We start from the raw sequence: 17,615 nt of genomic DNA on the forward strand, positions 1-17,615 counted from the left end.
GCATCAAATGTGATATCTTGAAAACAATTTTTCAAATCAATTCATGATGCATCAGTATCTGCACTCACCACGGATGCAGTAACTGGCACTTGTAACACAAAATGGCTCCCTATTTTATGTGACACCATGGACTTTCATTGTAGGTCCATGGTGGAACAACCCCCTTCCTGGAACACAGTTCAAATGCTTTCACGACAGTGTACATATATATATATATGGGTAATTCCATGGGGTTGGGACTGAAATTGTGACATACAAGTTGAAAATTCAAGTTGGGTAAATTGAAATTTTCTTTTTCCCCCTGATTTGTCACTCCCATTCTTCAACTTATTCCACTAGAAATCTGTTTATTACTTCGCACACTTTCAGTCAGCATGGGTAAACAGGTATGACAAATACCTACGTTACATGGACTTCATTTTGTGACATCCTCAATAATTTTGTGTTCTGAAATGATAACAATGAACATATCCCAGTTTTTTTTCCATCATAACACATCAACATGTTATCTGACAGGCACACGAGATCATTATTAGTAAGATTGTCCATTCTGATATCAACTGCAAAACACTTTTATTAACATGTTTTTTCTACAAACCATTTACAATTTTAACCAAAGGTTTAACTTTTTCCTCAAGAGTGACACAATGACAATATTCTTTAAAAAACTACAGTCGAGGCAAGTGAGTTGTATGGACATTCAAGTGAAAACATGATTTTATTGTTATCATCAGGGGTTTTCGTACTACAACCTTGTCCACAGTATACTACCTATGTTACACGGACAGTATGTCTTCATAACATAGGTACATTACGACATATCAACTGATTTTCTTTGTTGTTGTGTCAGATGTTAAAACCTACACACATAGACTTTATATATGTTCCCATGAATAACACTAATGTAACAGTTCTTTGGAATTATACCTGCTGTATACCTTTGGAACAACACCTATGTTACACAGACTTCAATTCTTTGTAACTCTGGTATGAAAGAAGGTAGACTTAATAATAAGAAGAAGAATGATGTCGAGCCTTACACAATATGACCTTATATACTCTGACTAACAACTTCATCAACTGTCAACTCAAGTATGAAAACTAATAAAGAGAAATCATACAAGTTTTCTTGTCTTCTCCATGTTCTTTGTTTGAAGTTAATTTCTGCTCTTTTCTACAATGTCCATTTTCCCTCCGTGCAGTTTTCTTTTTGTCTAGTTTGTTATGTTCGCTCTTCTTTGGTGTTGCTTTGTCAGCTTCCTCTCTCTGTTTGTGGAGTGCTGTGGCTGTGCCCTTTTCACTCTTTCACGTAGTTTAATCACGTAGCGGCGGCAGAGGAGGATCCATGGCAGATTCATCGACAAACTGGACAAAAGGTGTGAAGAGAAATAAAATGAAAGAATTAACAGAAAATTTGTGTCTGTGTACTCTTTATATTCCTGTTGATGTATCTGTGTATATGAATGGAATTAAATAATTTGGACAATTTTGCTTACCTTTCTACCTCTTGTCATACCAGTTGGCTACAGTTCCATGTGTACCGTCCACCAAAAAAAAAAAAAAAAAAAAAAAATATGGGTTACGCTTAAAATGATGTACAGCAGTAATGTTAATAATAATAATAATATAGCATATAAAAAATCATTTTCATATTCTACGCTAATTTTTTTTTTTCACATCTATGTAAGCTAGCAAGGCCAAGGGCAGGGCGCTGCCCCCAGTGTCATGGCTAGGGTTAGGGATAGGGTTAGGTTTACGGTTATGGTCCTATTCCAAATAGACCTCAAACAAAATACTAGGCCCCCCTTTATTTTTTACGGTACTCAATCCCCATCAAATTCAAAATTTTTGCCCTCTTTTTAGGATAGGATAGACCAATATTATGCCAATTTTGATTGCGGTACACATGGAACTATTTCCTACCAATTACCTACCCAAAATGAATACGAAACTGGCATTTTAGCTTTGAGACTTTACAGTGGGTGAACGTGGAATGGAAACAGTGAACCCATGTCCTCCTTCATCAGAGCACCGTAAAGCCATCTAACACTATTAACAGGTCAGTGAAATCTTGAAAGGAAAACACTGACATTGTAAATCTGTTCAAGAGAAAGAATCTAACAGCTCTTAATTCCCAAAATATCAACAACAATATTGGGCAAACTCTTTCTTTAGCTCAGACGCAGTCTGGACGTCTACGTATTCCAACTTCATAGTACCGTACTAACGTTCAGCACATCTACTTGGTAGATACGAATGACATAAGTAAGGTCCAAAATTCACAAGAATCGGGAGGTAAAATAATGTTATATTGCCGTGAAGATACACTGGACATACTTTTGTACGGTTTTCTAAGAGAGGAACACATGCTCCTTTTGCAGAGACGGGCATAAAAGGGGAAATTTGGCGATCACAATTACGAACATGAACAAGTAACAAATATCTCAGTATGTGGGACTACAGCGTGTTAACAGCATCATCGTCCACCGTATATTTGGCCAGTTTAGTGGTTTTAATATCGTTTTTTTCCTCCAATACAGTTTACAAAATGTGACAAAAGTTATTTACTTCGTAAAATAGCGTACAAGCTTACTGATTGACATCGGAAACATTGAAATTCCCGATCGGAAACATCGAAATTCACGTACCGATGTAACACGGACTACAGCAGAAAAACGGGTCTTGCGCCGTCCAGGTAGGTGTGAACGGGCTGTAAGTGGTCTTCCCGCCGTTGGGGAAGTACTGCCAGTGACGTAAATACGATTGCTGAAGTTAGTAGCTCTTCTTTTTGTCGCGAGCGCGACTTTCTTATCCGATGTTACACGAAGAGGCCGGACTTCGGACGGAAGTACGGTAATATGTTCTGTGTTTTCTCTTTTATTTGGAGCTTTTTGATGCTAATTTTTGGACAATAATACTCCTAAAATATGAGTCTAATTATAGAAATCCAGTTTCTGATCATATTATGATTATAAGTGTATGTAAAACCATGCAATACCGATGTTACAACAAAAATCGCCGCGGACTTCGTTTGTAACATCGGTATGAGGTTGCTTCAAGATGCTCTGGTGTTCTTATTTTGTGACACATGTTTATGTGCCTTATAGTCTTTGTAGAAGTCACCTTGCCTCTCTTAATTATGATAGGCATAATGCTGAAAGGTTGTGTATTTCTGTATTACATTGCCATGAAAATGGCATATATTTTTGTCACAACTGGTACCACAAAAAAACCATGAGACATCAACAATGAAACAGTCACAGACAAAATGAATTTGTACACAGGCTTGTTTTTTATTCATCAAATAATTCTTCACACATCTCTCTCCAAGAATAACCACAAACCACAAGCAATTATTTGATAAAATTTTCAGAATATGACTTTTATTCCCTGCACAACATGAAAATCTAGAGCAGGCCCAACCCCATGGAATGACCCATATACGGTTGTATGCCACTCTCTTCACTGTATATTCTCAGATGTTCCTTTCTTTTCCTTCTTTCTTTCACTTTCTTGTTCCCTCTTCATTTTTGCCCTTTTTATTGTTTCTGTTAAGGCTAATTAACTTTGACCAGCATTTGTTTATGGGCAACATCAATTCTGGCTACCTCAGCACTTGAACTTTATGGGTGCGACCTGGCATCTTCCCAACGAACACACACTAAATCACAGCAACCTATCAGAGGGCGTGTTTACATCTACATCTTATCCCTACATGTCCATTAATGAGTGGATGACAAAGGCTGATAACATTTTCAACTACTGGCTTTTTACCACAACAGCAGTTCAAATTCTCAAATCTTTCCACTTATGACAAGCTTTTCAGAAAATAAAAATAATTTTAAAAGAAAATGACAGTACTATAACGGTTCCATGACATTTGCTCCTGCGACAATTGCTGCCATGAAATATTTGTACACTAAGCCAAACATAAATTCTACTCCCAAACATAATCCTCACCTTAATCCTAATCATCACATCAAACTAAACTTAAATCCCTATCACAACTCTAACCCTAACCCTAAGTCTTTGGAGAATATAAGACCGGAGCAATTGTCGCGGGAGCAAATGTCATGTCACCACTATAACAACAATAGTATAATATACCACAGTGTAAAGACATTTCGTCAATAGAGAACCAGAGGGGTTTTTAAATATTACAACTTTGGAGGGTATTGAGATATTGGTATCATGTTGTAGAGCTCGATCTCCTCTTCATTATGGTGTCAATTTTAAATTATTTTCATTTTTTTTTTTTTTGGGGGGGGGGGGTAAAATGTCAAAAATTACAACCACAAGGGCGCTATTTCTCCCTATATTTCAAACACTGCTTATAAATCTACCCATCACTGATTAAATAAACTTCTTATGTTACGACCAAAATCACTCCGAGAATGATCGCACAAAAGAAACAATCAACTGATGTTCAGGCGGTTTATTAACAGTGATATTGAGGGTACAGACTGGTAATCGGCGTCATATCAGTACAACAATGATCAATAGAAACAATTACAAATCGGTAATGGAATCACTTACATGCATCCAAACTATCACAAAGTCGCTACAATTCCCTGGTAGTGTCCAGATACGATGTTCGATGCACAAATGAATGATCCGCGATGCACCGATGAATGATTCCTGCGACGTAAATCCAGAGGCACAGGTTACAATAGTCCGCGTTATAATTCCAGGGTACATAGATGTCCACAGTAGATCCACAGTATAATGTTCCCAGCGAAATGTGCAGAATCCAACGACCACGTCCAGTCGATGCGTTGAATGATGATTCACTTTATATTGTCCAGCTAGGTATCCAGCCCGTCACAGCTTTGCCGTAGCAATGTCCGTTGACATTAAAATGTGAGGTCCAATGAAGGCACATTAATTCTCTGCAGGCAAAATGTCTCGCAGGCCTTCTCTCCACAAACATAACAGGTCAGCAGGTAACACAGGACTGACTATAACAAGTCGCTTCGGAGCCAGAAGTGACGTAACTCTCAGAGCAGAGGTGTTGGGTACTCTGCCTACTGCAGAATTTCTCTAGCTTATATACTATCCATTCACCCCCTTCTAGCACATTCTATAACTCTCTCCAACCTACTAGCCAGTCCAAGTTCCAGGAAACCTGGATGACTCACTGCCTAACTATGTACAAAACATCATTACCAAGAATAACTACCAATCACATTGGGCTACAGGGACAGTGCCTCACTCAGCCAAATATGTTAGCACTTCCCAGAAGATTCTGGAATGGGTGAAATCAATCTAGATTGAGTGAGCTATAATGTATTTCCTGTTACATGCATGTACTGTATAACTACATTGTATAGCACCTAGAAAATTCTCCACTGATCTGGTCAGCCTGTATGTACTATATCTATACCACATAGAATGTTCTCCATTAATCTGGTCCACCTGTGTACATACACATTAAAACAGCCCGGCATACAGTATATCATACATGTACATAACTACTATTGTGTACATTTGTGACACCATCCCCCATGGGAAAAAGAAAGCCTTGCCGTAGCAAGGGTTTCTTTTACCTTCACAATTTCTCATTATTATTTACAATGAATGTGAGGTAAAGTCCAAGTCAAGCAACAATAATCACATACTATCACATACCTTTTGGATAGCTGTATTAGTTCCATGTTCTCTTTTCATGGATACCAATTACAATGATATTGCTTGGATTGTTGAAGCTTATACAATCATATTAATGAATATGCTAGACACATATACTGGAAATGATATGCGGTAAAAACTTTTCACCTTTAAGTTCTACTGTGCTATCCACTATCTATGTCACACCAACTGACTTTCTGTCATAGCACTCTTTCAACATATTGGCATGACACATCCTTTGATCTTTGCATCTGTCTGGCATACTGATCACATAGTTCACATCATTGAGTTTCTTTTTGACATAGTACGGGCCACTGAACTTGGCTTTCAGTGGTTCACCTTGTATGGGCAGCAGTACAAGAACTTTGTCACCCGGGTTGAAAGTTCGGGCTTTGGCATTTTTGTCTGCCTTTCTCTTCATAGAGTCTTGTGACACTTTCAAGTGTTCCCTAGCTACCTCACAAGCCTTTGAAAGCCTTTCACGAAACTTTGACACATAGTCAAGTAGGTGGACCTCATCATCCTCAGTCATGAATTTCTCTTTGATGAGCTTCAGTGGGCCCCTGACTTCATGACCGTACACCAACTCAAATGGGCTGAAACCCGTCGACTCATTTGGGGAGTCCCTCGTTGCAAACAGCAGGAAAGGGATGCCCTTATCCCAATCCTCGGGATACTCCTCACAAAATGCCCTAATCATTGTCTTTAGGGTCTGGTGGTAGCGCTCCAACGCACCTTGGGATTGGGGATGATAAGCTGATGACTTCAGCTGCTTCACACCCAAACGATACATCACCTCTTGAAATATGCCTGACATGAAATTTGACCCTTGGTCAGACTGCACTTCCTTGGGCAACCCATACCTAGTGAAAAACTGCACTAGAGCATCTACCACAGTCTTAGCAGTGATATTTCGCAATGGGATAGCCTCTGGAAACCGTGTAGACATATCCGTGATTGTCAAGAGGTACTTGTGACCTGACCTAGTCCTAGGCAAAGGTCCAACACAGTCAACTAGAACCCGACTGAATGGTTCTTCAAACGCAGGTATCGGAATCAATGGCGCCGGCTTCACTGAATGCTGTGGTTTACCAGCCACCTGACATGTGTGACAAGTCTTGCAAAACTCAGCCACATCCACATTCAACCCTGGCCAATAAAAATGCCTCATGATCCGATCCTTTGTCTTTCTGACGCCTAAGGGAAGGGATATTTATTCTCACTAGCGTTCTACCGCAGGAGGACGCATGGAACGCTCGAGGACGATTTTACGCGTATATAGGCGCATCTGACATGATGTGCGCGCTGGCGATTTTTTTCTGTAAGAGAGATCGTCCTACCGCGGTAGGACGACTGGCGTCCCTCCGCGTTCTACCGCCACATTTTGGTCACGTCTCATGCTTTGTGTGTGTGTGTGTGTGTGTGGGAGCCCGGTTTGGTTGTACGCCGTGTGATCCCAATCAACAGAAGTGAGAATTCGAGCAGCAACGCAACCAACGAGAGCCAGAAGCTGGGGGTGTACTACGATGCGTATGGCCATTTTTATATCGTAAAGACTAGAATTACACGGCTTGAAATCGTTTGTGGCCGTATGGATGCCAGTTTAATCACAAATGTGGTGGAAAAATATCGTCGCGCAACCTTCAAGCTGAGACACTATTCTATCGGGATCACTCAAAAAATAAAGTGTAGGCCCTAATTTACATCCAAGGATGAAGTGATTATGATTAAGTAGGTCTAGGCTAGTTAGTACCTGAATCCTGATTTAACGACAGTGAAATGAGCTATATAATGTGACATGACAATTCGCGAGTCTTGTGTTGATATAAATGAACGAAATCACTGAAAAAAATATCTACACGTGACTCATATTCTTTGTCAGGCAATCGAATAGCGAGTGCAACGTTTGACATGTTAAAATGCCAATGGGAAAAATGATCGAGCTTCAAATATCGTAGACAGAAAGATCCGTCTGTCCGGAGGACTCTTTTATATTTTGCCATTCACTCTGTCCTCCGTAGACAGACGGAAGGTTGCAGTACCCATTGCTGTGTGGATGTTCTTAACCACTGTCTCTATGGAAAATTGGGTGAGGTACCTCACCCTTCTCGATTGCGTCTAATTCACGGCCCTTGGTCGGCAAATTTAAGCTTGTATGGTGAATTTATTTTTTTAAGAATACGTTACACTCACCAGATTAATGAATAATCCAACATTGTAGGAGAATTTTCAACGTAAAACACAGCCTGTCGCGTCGTCACATTCAAACTGCAGAAACATATACTATGAATCTATTAGCCAATCACATGCGAGGTAGTTTCTACGTGTTTGTTTTACTAAAACACGTACCTCGCATGTGATTGGCTTAGCAATTGTTACAGATTCAAAATGGCGACTTACTGCTCGCGAACGGCGATGTTGCGATATCGATAAAATTTCTGCATTATAACCGAGGTTATGTGAGTATTTCGATTGCACAATGTGAGAAATTTATCCCAAATATTGCTGCATAATGTGTCATGTCATGTCATACTTGTTTGAATGTAAAAAAGCTGTCTGAAATTTGGTTTATCGTAACGTTTGATCTGTGCGCGACTGCTCCACACAGGAGCCGCAATCATTGACTTCGGTCTGTATACGGAGGGGATCCGTGAAGCCAGACGCAGTCTCCGCGGAACATTCCCCAACGGACAGATACAGACCGATCTTTCGGTCAACAAATATCGAAGCTCCTTTGTTAAGAAAAAAAAAAAACCCCGACAAAACAAAACACAAGTCACAAAAAGAACATCGTGAAGCTGCATTTTGACAACTCTTATGATTATTTACATAGAATACGGAATGTGCCACGGTCACACACCTTCCTTAGACTCGCCTTTTTAGACGTAAATTTTGGTGGATGAATTTCACTTCTGATGAGCGAATGTAATATCATGTCTTTCTTGTAGTTTGTAGATTGTATTTTGTACATTGTAATTACAGCTTGATCGTCACATTGACATTATTTTACCGACACGGCAGTTCTTTTCACTGTCGGGATACTGTTTTACGGAAATTAGTTCTTATTGGTACATACTACACCTACAGAATATTTACCACGCCTCGACGGGCAACTCATTCCGTGTGTAAGGACGCCCAAGGTTGTATTAAACGATGTGCAATTTCATTCCTGATCTCCCTATCATTACAGGAGTATAGGCTGCTGCTAAAATACCGTTGCAATCCCAAGAAAATCGCTGGATTTTACGTTAAATTGGTTGGGCTTTTAGGGGAGATTGCCTGTACATACCACTTTGGAAGACAGGAAAACAAATTCTTCTCAAATCAGTAGTAACCTGTGATATATTCCCAACAATTCCATTTCAAACACGCTGTTGTTTTCCCGGCCTGCAGCTGCAGGCTATTAACAGCACCATAACAATATGAAGAGAAACGCGTACCGCACACTAGTTGAATGATTGAACTGTAATCAAGTCAGTCTGCAAGAAAATCTGTGAACAGTCTATTGCAGAAGAAGAGGTGCGCAATAACCACGTGCTGTCATTCAACATGTGCGTGCCTGGGAAGAACGCAACTTTCATGTTCAGCTCCCACGGTGTCATGTAAGATGTTCTTTGAGTGGTGGGAGACCGACGCACAGTGGGCCAGGTGTGAATGAAAGTGCGCCAAAATAGGGATTTAGTCACTGGAAGGAAATTTATTTTTTTCATATCCTAGGCACAGATTACATCCTCCTGAACACCTCTGATCAATAGTTTTTCTTGAAATTAATTTTAAGTGGATTGTTTATCTACAAAAAGACTCAAAATTTGTGAATGCTAGGTAAAAAATGAGTAAATGCAATATTTCAGTTTTCAAAAGGTTTCCGTCGAACAAGACGTTTGACCCACTTCAAATGTTCAACACGTGTGTCAAATAAACTATTTTAAATGACCATGAACTCTACAGGCCAAATTGTTTTCCCCCTGAAAGTAATTTGGGTCAAAACAAGGAATTTTTGGCTAAAAATAGCAAAATTCTTTTCATGTGCAAAAATGGTCAACATTCCTGCCGATTCCCGCGCTAAAAATATCACAATCGCCTTGGCTGTAGTTCCTGCTTTACAATGATACCAAACTTGGCTGCAATCTTCCGCAATCTTGTGAAGAAAACCCAATTTTCCATCCGCATGTTTGCCTGGTTTTTGCCAAAATCTCGCGTGCGGTGGAAGCACGCACCCAATGGATCCTCATACGCAGGCAAGACACACAACAATTAAAGACCACAGAGTTGCAAGAGAGGGGGAGAGAGAGAGAGAGAGAGAGAGAGATGGGGGGGGGGGGTTCTGGGGAGGGGCGGGGTGTCATGTTCATCATGATTGATAGGTGTGCATGATTTAATGTTTACATCAAGCCAGTGAAATGACATTATATTTTGATGCCAGAGTTATATTCTTCTTTGAAGGTAATAGTAGGGCAGATATGTAGCAAAAATTGGTCGAGATGCTCACATCCGGCGGAAAGTATGAAATTTTGCATGTTGCGGTATTTTAGGGCGCTGATTTCAAAAATTGCCGGATCCAAGAGATCTGTCCACGGGGTCGGCCGCCATTTTCAATTCCAATATGGCCGCCATCACAAACAAGTTTAAAGAACCCTATCTTCAGTTCTGAATGACCTGTGGCTCCAAAATTTGGAATACAAAAGCGTTTTGACATATTGAATTTGATGAAAGATTAATTTAAAGTGTCTGACAAACATTGAATGGCCGCCATTTTGAATTCCAATATGGCCGCCTCTACAAAATGTTCAAAATCCCTATACGAGTTCTAAGTGGTGAGTGACGCTGAAATTAGGCGCAAACAAGTATTTTAGCATACTGAGTTAAAAGATTGACTAATGCGATGTGTCAGACAAACGCAATGCCCGATATTTTGAATTCCAATATGGCTGGGAAGACAAACATCATGACTTACATTCACGGGCATGCCAAAAAGTGCAGCAAAAATGAAACATCATGCACTTTTCACTGACGTCACAATGTAAATACAGCAGCGCGCACTCAATCAGCTACAAACGCACGCTCAATCATGTAGCCTAATTCACAAAGCCGAGATAGAGATTTTCAACACTGCAACTTGACAACTATGTATAAAATTTAAATTGGCTGCCGTGCAGCTTGTCAGACATATGAAATAAGTCTGTTATTGATGTTATCATTATTATCACCACGCTTTAAAATATAAAATTTCAATGAATTATGTCATTCAGAACTGAGTAGGGATCTTTGACGGCGGCCATATTGAAATTCAAAATGGCGGCCGACCCCGTTGTCAGATCTCTTGGATCCGGCAATTTTTGAAATCAGCGCCCCAAAATACCCCAATATGCAAAATTTCACACTTTCCGCCGGACGTGAGCATCTTTTTCACATATCTGCCCCACTATCAGGAATATCCTCTTATCATAAATAATCTTAAAGTGTCGATAAACAGTTCATGTTACTTTGTTTTAGCATGATGTTTTCGCGGTACATATCATAGGCTTCTGCTTCTGTTATTGTGTAGGGTTATTGAGATGTAAGGTTAGTTTCCAGTGTGGATGTCAATGATCTTTTTTTTTTTTTTCCCCTGTATTGAAATATGCATTCGTCCGAACCAGAATTCTTCATGCCTTATGCATGCCTGTAGACGACTGCACGCGAGAAAAACATCTCGCACTGACAACATCAGCGATGTTTTTTCACAGACTGATGGTAACGGGTGACATAGTAATCAGTAGCAAATCTCTGCGAGTACAGAAATCACAGCCGCTTCCCGCTGATGTTCAGAAAATGTTGAAAGATCCAACAATCCAGGACATTGCTGGTGACGCAGCAGAGAGTGACTGTGATTCAGAGTAATTTCAATATTTTGAACAGGTTGCTTAAGTGAGACAGGTATGCGGTATTTTTTTTCTGTTTTGTTTTGTTTTGTTTTGTTTTTTGTTTTCCGGGCTACAGAGGGCGCACTTAACATAATAAATTTATCAAATTTCCTTTTCAATTTGTGTACAATGTTTGTTTCTCACTTGTCTCGTATTTGCATTGTTAACCCATGCATTTTCAAGAGAGGACATCATATACAGCAAACTATTGATTGAATATACCAAAAAAAAAAAAAAAAGTCCTGAAGGGCGCCCCTCTAAGTGTGACCTAAGTCTGAACCTTTGACGTCTTTCCTGTATTTTTTCTTTTGTTTTGTTACTTTTCATGTTGAATCTGCACATGCGTTACAGCTACAGTTCGCAATATCAATTTTCTGACATGGGAAAACTATTGTAACGTGAGAAATATTATATTTCTCATTGGATGTTCACAGCCAATCAGAAATCGCTATATAAATGACGTCATAGGTGTTTGAAAATATTTTCATTGCATTCTACGGGTCTGATTACCCCTAGATCCTCCAATTTAGCATACATTTTAAGTTGATCTCGGTGAATATGAATTTTGGCGCACTTTGGAGCCAATCTGGCCCACTGTGCGACGTGCAATCAACACGTTACGACGCGAAATGTACAGTTGTTTTCTTCTCTAATTTTTTTTTTTTTTTTTTTTTTTTGAGAAGCACAGCGGTGTTTTCAAACACACTATGTTATGTTAGGTTGGTTTTCGAGGGGTGGGGTGGTGGAGGGGGAGGCGTAGTACAAGACTTTGAGCAAGGAGATGCTACATCTTTCAGTTTTTTCTCGGGATGCGCAGATTGCTGTAATTATAATTATGGGATATTACACGATGAGAGTTGAATTAAAACACGCAAGTAAACGTATGCCCACATACACGCACTGACATAAACACAAAAACACGATATAGTTTTGCCGACATGAAATATACTGGTGATCTGTAATTTTCTTAAAATTCAATGATAAAAAAAAAATCCTTCCATCTGCCACGTTTCCCTCTCTTCTACATCGCCATTAGGATCAATTTCAGGATCAAATTTGATCATTTCTTTCACTGTTGTAATTGTCAAATACTATTACATGTACATGTATTGCTCTTTATGATAAACTAACTTACAACTTGGATGGAATTGCCGAATAACCAACCGTTTGACCTTTTTTATTTCGGTTAAATTACGAATGCTATTACCAGCAAAGAATAAGGGGAAAAAACATTGACGACAGTAAAATAAAAGCGAAGAGCTGATTGTGCGTATGCAGTCTCTTCGGATAGAAGAAACTTGACCCCCCCCCCCCACACACACACACACACACAACATACACTTGTGGGCATTTCCACAAAAACAGTTGCCAGACTCCAGGTGCTGGACGAAAGAATGCGCGCACTTCTGGTAATAAACAGCGTATTACATAGCCTGGAAACATCGATCGAACAACGATCAGCTTGTAATTGGCAAAGATCATGATTCTAAGCAACACATCATGATTGTGTATAGCTTTTCTTTTGGCCCATACTAGACAACATCGAACAGTCGATTATATATGCTTGAATACCAGTATTTTAATGCTCACTGAACTATAAAAGGGATTGATTAATCACTCAATCAAAAATGGAATTACAGAAATATTACTAGTATGAAGGGTCTCGTATGCCGAGACAAATTCACTACGAGAATGTTATGCAGCCGCATGCTTATTGAGAGCTATACATGTACCCGATTAGACAGCAAAATCATGACAATTTCATGCCCCTCAAAACTGCGTATCCCTATTCAAAGTTCGAAGGAACTTCACCTGTGAAAAAAAAAATATATATATATATTATTATATATATACTGTAAATTTCCACTAAATTTTACTTAGATATTTTGGCTAGCAACTTTCGTTCGGGGTTTTTCTTTTCTCTCATTTTTATTTCTTTGCTCGTAAAAGACTTCTTGATTTCTTCAACTAAGTCATGAGGGGCATTCGATCCATCGAACTTGCAATAACCTCATTCCTTTGAATTGAGTGAAACCACGTGTTTCGTACGGGTGCTGTTCGTTATTCCGAAGGTTCGTTATTCCGAAGGTTCGTTAATCCGAAACACGCAAATTCCCTATACTTAGAGGCTCGTTAATCCGAAAATGAAAAAGGGTTCGTTAATCCGAACATTTGTGGCGTTATTCCGAAGATTCGTCAATCCAAAAATGAAATTCGGAGCAACGAATCTTCGGAATAACGAATCTTCGGACTAAAGAGCCTTCGGAATAACGAACCTTCGGAATAACGAGCTGTAACCGTTTCGTACTTCGGCACATCCACGCAAAGCGTGGCGTTTAGCGATCATGCATGTGGCAGACTTTCAGATTATAGTTAGGGGAAAAGAAACTGGAATAATATACTTCGGAAATGGTGATGTTTAAAGTTAAAGCTTGAAAACAATGCATGTCTATGTTTTATAGTAAACGATAATTAAAAATACCCAACAAAGTTTTGCATTCGCTCTCACAAAAGCTCGCTTGAGAAGATCAAAGTATCCCCCTCTCCTGAAAGGCAGTTGGAGTTTCCGCACCCCCCCCCCTTCCGAAGCATTTGGAGATCAGATATTGCGTCCTTGATATAACATAAAGCAATCAATGAACGCTGAACATAGGAATCTTTATTCTTAGGGCAAAATACGAATTTTGGAGCTGCTGAGTATGTCCCTACTAATTTCTGCTTACGAGCACATAATTCTGTGAGGAATTCAAAGTTGTATTTGATGAAAATTTGTTTTGAATTACGAACCTTCGGAACAACGAACATCATCCCATTTTGACTGGAAGGGACTGGCATTTGTTTTTACCGTTTGGAATTGCAGATCGGTGTGTAAAGAAAGAGTAAAATATGGCCACCACGTAGTATTTTGCGGAATTCTATCCGGACTCTTTGTGGAGTTTTCCGACAGTTCATTTTTCCACAGGGAAAGGTTCGATAAAGGGATGGTACAGTTTTGTTTGAGATGGGACTAGATGTTTTTTTTTTCTTTTAGATGAGACATCTCTAATGAAATAATAGAGAACACATAATTCTATGAAGAATTCAAAGTTTAGTGATGAAAATTGGTTTTTAAATGGCTGAGATATCAGGGAGGTGGAATAAAGCAGTTCAAGAAAAGTTAGACCCACTTTGACGATCGTTTGTTTTACACTGTTTTTATATCAGCCATTTCAAAATAGATTTTGCTCAAATGAATGTTCAATTCCTCTTAGAATTGTATGTTCTTCAACATTTCATAAAGGTTGATTGTGAGTATCTTGCTATGAAAAAAAAAATCACCCAATATATTATACCACTCCTTTAATCGAATTAAGATAAACTTATACAGCAGTGAATAACCTGCGGCGAAGACGGGGGGGGGGGGGGGGGGGGGTCATCGTTATAAAATGATGATGAGAATAAGGGGCTGATAAATGACAAGGGGAACACGCAAGCCCATTATTTCAAAGAGGATGATCAGGATCAGCAGGCCCGTAGCGGGGGTGGTGTTAGGGTGCGTATACATTATACGCCACCCCAAAAAAATAAATACTGTAAATAAATAAATAAATATAAAATAAAAGTCTGGAAGGTCCACTTTTTCAAAAAATACCGTAAGACATATTCATAAGCCTCATCTGTATGCACTACTCCAATGTCCAATGTCTCGTTGGATGACCCCGACACCTGACCACTCGGTACCCCTCACCTTACCTTCGCACACAAGTGTGGATAGTATACAAGAAGCAGAATTTTTTTTTCTTCATCATCACAGTTTCGTAAGAAGGGAGAGGAAGAGGAAAAAATGAAAATAACAATGATAAAATCAATTCCACATATTCAGATTACGATTATATTCCAGTTCGTCTCTTGGTGTATATCGTGTATTCGTGTGTGAATTTACGCCTACCGATTGTAGTTCGTTATTCCGAAGGTCCGTTATTCCGAAGGTTCTTTAGTCCGAAGGTTCGTTATTCCGAAGGTTCGATAATCCAAAAAAGTGATAAGGTTTGTTATTCCGAAGGTTCATTAATCCAAAAATGAAATAAGGTTCGTTAATCAGAAAATGAAACAAATCTCGTTATCCCGAATGTTCGCTACGGACCCAATTTCATTTTCGGATAAACGAACATTCAGAACAACGAACCCTATTTCATTTTCGGATTAACGAACCTTCGGAATAACGAACCTTCGTAATACCGCCACAAATGTTCGGATTATAACGAACCCTTTTTCATTTTCGGATTCTCTAGGTATTATAGGGAATTTGTGTGTTTCGGATTAACGAACCTTCTGTCAGCTTTAAACGGGTATGTGCGTGATTCTATATAGGTGTGTGTTTTCATTTAATTTTCATTCCTTGACATCTCCATTTTTAAAACTTTTTGTAATGGAGTATACGCTGATGAAAACATCAAGTCGCGACTCGACCACTCACCTATCATCTTAACCCATCTCCGCACACACGTACTCTCTAAAAAAAATCGAGTGAAAATATTCACTCTTAAAGGAGTGAATACAAAAAAGAGTGAATTTAGTGTGAAATTGGAGTGAATTTTGAATGCAAAGTTCATTTTCACTCATTTTGGAGTGACCTCAGGGATCACTCGAAGAATTTGGAGTGATCCCTGAGGTCACTCTAAAACGAGTGAAAATGAACATTTTCACTCAAAATTCACTCGAAATTCACTCGAAATTCACTCTTTTTTGTATTCACTCCTTTAAGGGTGAATATTTTCACTCGATTTTTTTAGAGAGATTAAAAAAAGCAGATATATTTTCTTTCATCACAATAATGTCAGGAATAGATATAAAATTCATCAATTCCACAATCATAATAGAGATTACGATTGTATTCCAGTTCGTGAATCGTGTGTTTTTGTGTTTGTAATTATGTGTTTACATGCACCTCAACATAACACCATTTTTTCAACATATACATATGGTTACAATTCGTTATTCCGAAGGTTCTTTAGGCCGAAGATTCGTTGTTCCGAAGATTCGTTATTCCAAAGGTTCGTTCTTCCGAAGGTTCATTAATCCGAAAATGAAATAAGGTTCGTTATTCCGAAGGTTCGTTAATCCGAAAATGAAATAAAAGCTCGTTATACCGAAGGTTCGTTACGGACCCTATTTCATTTCGGATCAACGGACCTTCGGAATAACAAACCCTATTTCATTTTTGGATTACCGAACCTTCGAAATAACGCCACAAAATGTTCGGATTAACGAACCTTCGGAATAACGAACAGTACCCTATTATATATGAACTAACGAACCATCACAAAATCGAACCTTCATTTCGGATTGGCAAACCTTCGGAGAATTTAATAGGCCATATCATTCATCATTTTCGGATTCACGAACCTTTGGAATAAAGCACTTTCAGAGCAACACGCTCTAAAACCACTCTTTTTATTCGGGCATTGGGAGAAAGTTCAGAAAAGAATAATCTTTGAGGTATAAGAAATCAGTTTCATTCTTATTCGACACTATCGATGATTTCTAGGCGTGGTGTTCATTTTCCGACAAAAAAAAAAAAAGAAGAAGAAGGAGGTTCGTTATGCCGATGGTTCGTTATTGCAAATCCGATACACGCAGATTCCCTCTGCCGACTATAGACGTTTGTCAATCCGAAAATAATCAACAAGGTTCGTTTATCCCACTTGTGGCATTATTCCGAAGGTTCGTTTCTCTGGAAATGAAATAAGATTCGTTGATCAGAGAATGAATCACGTCGTACGAAACTTTTCTGATAAACGAACTTGCAGTATACCGAATCAATTTTCGTTATCAAATGAACGAACCTTCGATCCTTTCTTCCTCTCATTTTTTTTATATATTTATTTCTTTTTTATTATCGAACCTTCTGGTTATTAGGGATAATCAAGAAAAGACAAAATCTTTAAGGCAAGATAAGTTAACATACATGGTTCGACATAGTTTACTTTTTATCGAGGAGTATTCATATAGCAGTGAGTGATATCTTACAAGGAGGTATGGAAAACGTGGAGATATAATCGTAACAAATAAGTATAGTATCTTTTGGTTTAGAATGGTTGATTT

Source organism: Diadema antillarum, unplaced genomic scaffold, assembly GCF_040938485.1.
Source record: "Diadema antillarum isolate AM-2024a unplaced genomic scaffold, OU_Dant_1.0 scf00000070, whole genome shotgun sequence".
NCBI lineage: Eukaryota > Metazoa > Echinodermata > Echinoidea > Diadematoida > Diadematidae > Diadema > Diadema antillarum.